The sequence below is a fragment of the Procambarus clarkii genome, chromosome 53, assembly GCF_040958095.1.
Source record: "Procambarus clarkii isolate CNS0578487 chromosome 53, FALCON_Pclarkii_2.0, whole genome shotgun sequence".
Classification (NCBI taxonomy): Eukaryota; Metazoa; Arthropoda; class Malacostraca; order Decapoda; family Cambaridae; genus Procambarus; species Procambarus clarkii.
Window position 1 is genome coordinate 22,814,123 of NC_091202.1, and position 6,947 is coordinate 22,821,069.

The window sequence follows — 6,947 nt, forward strand, 5'->3', positions numbered from 1 at the left end:
GTCCGTATATATATACATTTACTTTTTGGCCTTAACGTCCCTATAAATATGCAGGCGATGAGTCACAATAAGGTGGCTAAAGTATGTTGACCAGAGGTGAAGGGACGACGACGTTTCGGTCCGTCCTGGACCATTCTCAAGTCGATTGTGATTCTCATTCACAATCGACTTGAGAATGGTCCAGGACGGACCGAAACGTCGTCGTCTCTTCCACTTCTAGTGTGTGGTCTGGTCAACATCCCTATAAATTTTAACTCATATATTTTTCGCATTCAAGTCTAGCAGTTTTAACAGGACCCGGCGGACGCCCCCCCCCCACCATTACCTGGACCTAGACTCACGAAGCTCCATGTATTTCTTCGTAAGTATGTGCGTTACGAAGGTTCTTATGTGCCGGCTAAGAACGCGCCAAAGGACGACTCAGAAAAGTGGAAAAGTGTGCCTACGAAGATTTTTAAGTAGTTCACTTAGGTCTCGCTAGGTGTCACTAGGGCTAATTAGTTTGGCCAATCAGAGAGAAGGTAACATTTTTCATCTTACAGCTGTAGCCAATCATGATGCTGGCATATCGGAGCTTGTCCGTGATCACTTGCCACTTATTTACGTCGAATTTTCTTATAAAATTAGTATATTTCGAAGTAAAACTATGTTTTTTTCAACTTGTACAGCCAGCACCGACATTGTAGTATACAAATATGTTACATTTGTTGTTTACCTACGTAATTCTAAGAGATTGTGTATGGCTCCCCTTGTCGCTCCCAAGATTTGAGAAGCGATGGTATTTATTTACGTATATATTTACCTAAATTTACCCAAGGGCCACTATCTATCTAGTGGCCCTCGACGAGGACATAAAGCCGGGGGCTTGTTAAGTCCCGCCAATTGTCCTAATGATATTTTCTAGCTGGATTTTGGCATTTACGGCTTCAACGGGTAGGCGGTTCCACGGGTTTATAATCATCTGGGTAAAACAACTTCTGTTTCAGTCCTACTTGAGAGGACATACTCTCCAACACTATATCTGTGATTGCCCTGTTATCAGTGACTTCATACCAAATGGTATGAGGTACTTTGAGCTCTGTAATTACTTCATACACTCAGGAATGCTGGAAGATATTCTTGTGCTGCACCCAGATTTTGCCAGTGGAGGCTAATAAACCAGCCTCACATTTCTTGTTCTCTCCTGATTCCATGTATGACTGGCCATCCTGTGAGGTGAGGATGTTGGATGAGCTTGTAGCTGGTTTTTTATCTACACTGTGTGGTCCTTCATACAGAATAGGGAAGCAGCACATTGCTGTGTATACCTAAGCTTCTTAATAAAACAAATCAGTAATAAAGGTTTTAAATTATAGTTTGTATTATTACCAGAATTATCCTTATTAAATAATGTTAACCATGGACCATTAAGATCTCATGTTGATATGTAATAGTCATATTTCTTTTGTATCATTCATTAAATTGTTCATTATGTCTCAATTTTTCACTTCTTTGCATACACAGTACAAATGATAGTTTAAACAATTCATAAATATTTGTTGCATTATATTTTTTTATTTAAATAACTGGATCAATATTTTTACAGCTGACAGGATTTGTTTTACTCACAGGTGCATTATCTGTTAAACAAAAATTAGGTTTATTGTTACACACAATGTTGCTACATAGCCTTCCCGGCTTGGTACCTTTTTTTAATAATTACTTATTGTTACACACAGCCAAATTGTGTAACAGGAAAAGGTTTTGGACCCCTGCTTCCCTCTCTCTTTCTTAACAGGCCATAAGAGTCCATATAGTCATAATTATTGACCTAAATATTCAATAACAAACGTTTTTGAAGTTTCTATCCTTACCCTTACCCTTACCCTTACCCTTACCCTTACCTAACATTATTTGTGCAGCATATTTTTCTTTTATGTCTCACCCAGATTTAATTTCAAAATAAAACTAAACAAAACAAATTAAAAATGGGTATGTATAGCTAAGGTACACCCCCCTAGCTATACTTATTGGTAGGTGAACAGGTGCATTTGGTGAGAGCAAATGCTCCCACCAGCCTGGGCTCATCACCTTCTCTCATATTTCATGTTCACCGGTGTATATTTACATAATAACTACTGGTATAATATCTTGCTATTATAAAACTAATTCTAATATCATAAAATACATATTTACTACACATATCAAGCAGAGAATGCATATATAGCCAACACAAGGACTCTTCTTGATGAGACTCGCCAGCTAAAATGTTTGTTTATAATAAAATCCATCCTCCGAGTTGTGTAGTAGAGAAAAATTGAGTTATATCCAGTTTACGTAAAGCTACGAGTGGTCGAGAGCAACTTTAGTGCGACGGTGTGTACTTACAAAGATTTTGATACTTTGACGCCTACCTGAATACCAGCGTAGCCGCTACGATGCTAAGAAGGAAAACTTACGTAACTGCTTCGTGATTCTGGACCTAGATTCACGAAGCTCCATGTATTTCTTCGTAAGTCAGCCCATCCTCCAAACAAAGATCCAAAAGTGATTCCATGCACCCGCCAAACCCCCTGTTTATGAATGAAAAGCGGTTTACACATGACTCACAACTGCTGACGTTCGAACATATCCGGAACAAGTGCTTCACTGACGAATTTTGTTCGAATCACAACGCTATAAATGCTTCACCCACGTACTACAAATACAAATAATCACCAACAGAACCTAAACACCTAACCTAACCTATCCTATGCCTATATATACACAATATGCTAATATATTATAATATTAATTTATACTTGAGAAAATTCCCGTTTTGAAGGAACAGCATGTAAAAATTTATGAATGCGTCTGTGGGGTCGACCGCTGGATGTAATGGACTCGAGTCGAGGACGGGTTGCGTAAGTAGGTTTGCTACGAAGGTTCCAAAGTATGCCCTAAGAAGATACTTAGGTGCAATTCACGTAGGTTCACTTAGGAAGATATTTGGGTTCTGGGTCTGGTTCACCTGCGTGCCGATAGAGGTCACTACTGTGTTTCGTTTGGCCAATCAGAGAGCAGCAACATTCTTCATATTGAAGATTTAGCGCTGGCTTATAGGAGCTCTACTGCCTCCTATTTACGTCGAATTTTCTTATAAAATTAGTATATTTCGAAGTAAAACTGTGTTTTCTCAACTTCTACAGCGAGCACCGACATTGTAGTAAACAAATATGTTACATTTGTTGTTTACCTACGTAATTCTAAGAGATACTGTGTAGCTGTCCTTGTTGCTCGGAAGATGCGCTGACAATTATTGTATATATTTACTGAATTTACCCAAGGGCCACTAACTATCTAGTGGCCTCGACGAAGACAGAAAGCCGGCGGCTTGTTAAAGGGCCCGCCAATTGTCTTAATGATATTTTTTAGCTGGAATTTGGCATTTACGGCTTCGGCGGGTAGGCGGTTCCATGGGTTTATAGACCTCTTGGTGGGAAAAAACATCTGTTTTCAGTCCTACTTGAGAGAACATACTCTCCAACACTATATCTGTGATTGCCCTGTTATCAGTGACTTCATACCAAATGGTATGAGGTACTTTGAGCTCTGTAATTACTTCATACACTCAGGAATATTGGAAGATATTCTTGTGCTGCACCCAGATTTTGCCAGTGGAGGCTAATAGATCAGCATTAAGTATTTTGTTCTCTCCTGATTCCATGTATGACTGGCCATCCTGTGAGGTGAGGATGTTGGATGATCTTGTAGCTGGTTTTTGATCTACACTGTGTGGTCCTTCATACAGAATAGGGAAGCAGCACATTGCTGTGTATACCTAAACATGTTAAAAAATACATTGTTTGAGAGGAGTCTTGTAGAAACTGGTAAGAGTAATTATAATATAATGTTTCCATGATTCAGTGCTTAGCTCCTGTGAAAACTGCTAAGAGTTGTTTAGTCAGAGTTGATTTGTTTTTTGTATTGAGGCTGGTATTTTCTAAATTGATTCCATGTATGCATAACCATCCTGTGAGATGGGAGTATTAGATAAACTTATAGCTAGTTTTTTATCTACACTGTGTAATATTCCATATAGAATAGGGTAGCAGCACATTGCTGTGTATACCTAATCTTCTTAATAAAAAAATCAGTAATAAAGATTTTAAATTATAGTTTGTATTTTTACAAATACTGTATTATCCTTATTAAATCATGTTAACCATGGCTCATTAAGATCTCATGTTGATATGTAATAGTCATATTTCTTTTGAACTGCTAATCCATGGTAATCATTTTTTAATCATTCATTAAATTGTGCATTATGTCTCAATTTTTCACTTCCTTGGATATACTGTACAGTACAAAAAAGATAGGATAAAAATAAACCAGTAATATTTCTTTCATTATATTTTTTTATTTAAATAACTGCATCAATATTTTTACAGCTGACAGGATTTGTTTTACCATACAGGTGCATTATTTGTTAAACAAAATTTGGTTTATTGTTACACACAATGGTGCTACATAGCCTTCCCGGCTTGGTGCCTTCTTTTAATACTTACTTACTGATTAATAAATAAATAATAATAAATAAATTTTATTCAGGAAAAGTACATACAGTTGATTTACAAACAATGTTGGATTTATAGAGAGAGCTAGTACATACAATACCTAAAGCCACTAATACTCATAGCATTTCGGGCAAGGTGTGGGGGGAAAAACACTTAGACCAAAACTTAATAGTAATCGGGATTAGGTATAAATTGTGTTGAAAGAAGGAATAAAAAAAGTAAAAAAGGGGGGTAACATAGAAGAAATCAGCAATTGTACACGTTGGTGAACAGCATTGTTTAAAAAATAGCAAGACATGGGTTGACATTTAGGGGGTAAGGTAGGTTACATGGAGTTAATTAGATAGTACTTAGTTTTACTCTTAAACTGGTTGAGAGAGGTACAGTCTTTGACATGATTCGGGAGGTCATTCCACATTCTGGGTCCCTTGATTTGTAGAGCACTTCTAGTTTGGTTACACACAGCCAAATTGTGTAACAGGAAGAGGTCTTGGACCCCTACTTCACTCTCTCTTTTTTAATAGTCCATATAGTCATAATTATAGCTTTAAGTATTCAATGAATAAAGTTTGTGACATTTTTACCCTTCTCCTTACCTAACATCATTTGTGCAGCATATTTTTATTTTATGTCTCACCCAGATTTAATTTCAAAATTAAACCAAACTAAATAAATTAGAAATGGGTATGTATAGCTAAGGTACACCCTTACTACTAGGTGAACAGGGGCATTTGGTGATAGTAAATGATCCCATCAGGCAGGGCTCATCACCTTCTCTCATATTTCATGTTCACCAGTGTTTATTTACTTAATAACTACGGGTATAATATCTTGCAATTATAAAACTAATTATAATATCATGAAAGACATATTTACCCCAAGTTTCAAGCAGAGAATGCATATATAACTAACACGAAGGACTCCTCTTCACGAGATTCACCAGCTATAATCTTTTGTTTACGTTCCAAAATCTTAAAATCGATCCCAGTGTTATGTAGTAAAGAAAAAGTGTGTTATATCCAGTTTACGTAAAGCTACGAGTGGTCGACAGTACACTTAGATCCCGGACCAAACTTACGAAGGTTTTTCTTCTTAGTGTAGCTACCTGAATACCGACGTAGCCGCCACGAAGGCGCTAAGAAGGAAAACATTCGTAGCTAAGAAGAAAAACATTCGTAAGTTCATTCGTGAATCTGGGGCCAGATTCACGAAGCAGTTACGCAAGTACTTACGAACGTGTACATCTTTCCTCAATCTTTGACGACTTTGGTTACATTTATTAAACAGTTCACAAGCATGAAAACTTGCCAATCAACTGTTGTTATTGTTATAAACAGCCTCCTGGGGCTTCGGAGCTCATTAACTGTTTAATAATTGTAAACAAAGCCGCCAATGATTGAGAAAAGATGTACAGGTTCGTAAGTGCTTGCGTAACTGCTTCGTGAATCTGGCCCCTGACCCCTGGGCTCTAGTCCCCCCCCCCTGACCATTACTTGGGCTCTGATCCCTTAATATCTCACCATTAACATGCCCCAGTCAACGCTCAGTTCATTGTAAGGGTTTAGCATTTGCAAGAATTATATTAACTGTTGCAAGTATCACCGAGAATTATGTCAACTGTAGCAGGTATGAGGAAGCAGACTGGCAGGGTGACAGTAACAACGCATCAATAACAATCACAACAACGGGACCAATGAAACAGACAGAAACGTAATAGTTAACTTTATTGTAACTGAGGAACTGAGTACACAGAGTGAGGCCTCTCCTTTACTCTCTCACAACCTGGTACACCCCCCCCCCCGTGTGTGTGTGTGTGTGTGTGTGTAATTACCTAAGTTTAATTACAGGGTGAGAGCTACGTTCGTGGTGTCCCGTCTTCCCAGCACTCTTTGTCATATAACGCTTTGAAACTACTGACGGTCTTGGCCTCCACCACCTTCTCCCCTAACTTGTTCCAACCGTCTACCACTCTGTTTGCGAGTGGTAGTGTACTCACCTAGTTGTACTCACCTAGTTGTGCTTGCGGGGGTTGAGCTCTGGCTCTTTGGTCCCGCCTCTCAACCGTCAATCAACAGGTGTACAGATTCCTGAGCCTATTGGGCTCTATCATATCTACACTTGAAACTGTGTATGGAGTCAGCCTCCACCACATTACTGCCTAATGCATTCCATTTGTCAACCACTCTGACACTAAAAAAGTTCTTTCTAATATTTCTGTGGCTCATTTGGGCGTGTGTGTGTGTGTGTGTGTGTGTGTGTGTGTGTGTGTGTGTGTGTGTGTGTGTGTGTGTGTGTGTGTGTGTGTGTGTGTGTGTGTGTGTGTGTGTGTTCCCTGGCCTACAAATAACATATCAATCCTCCAGATCACTCCAGTTACCTTTACTGGGAGTTGTGATCATATGACAGGCCGCA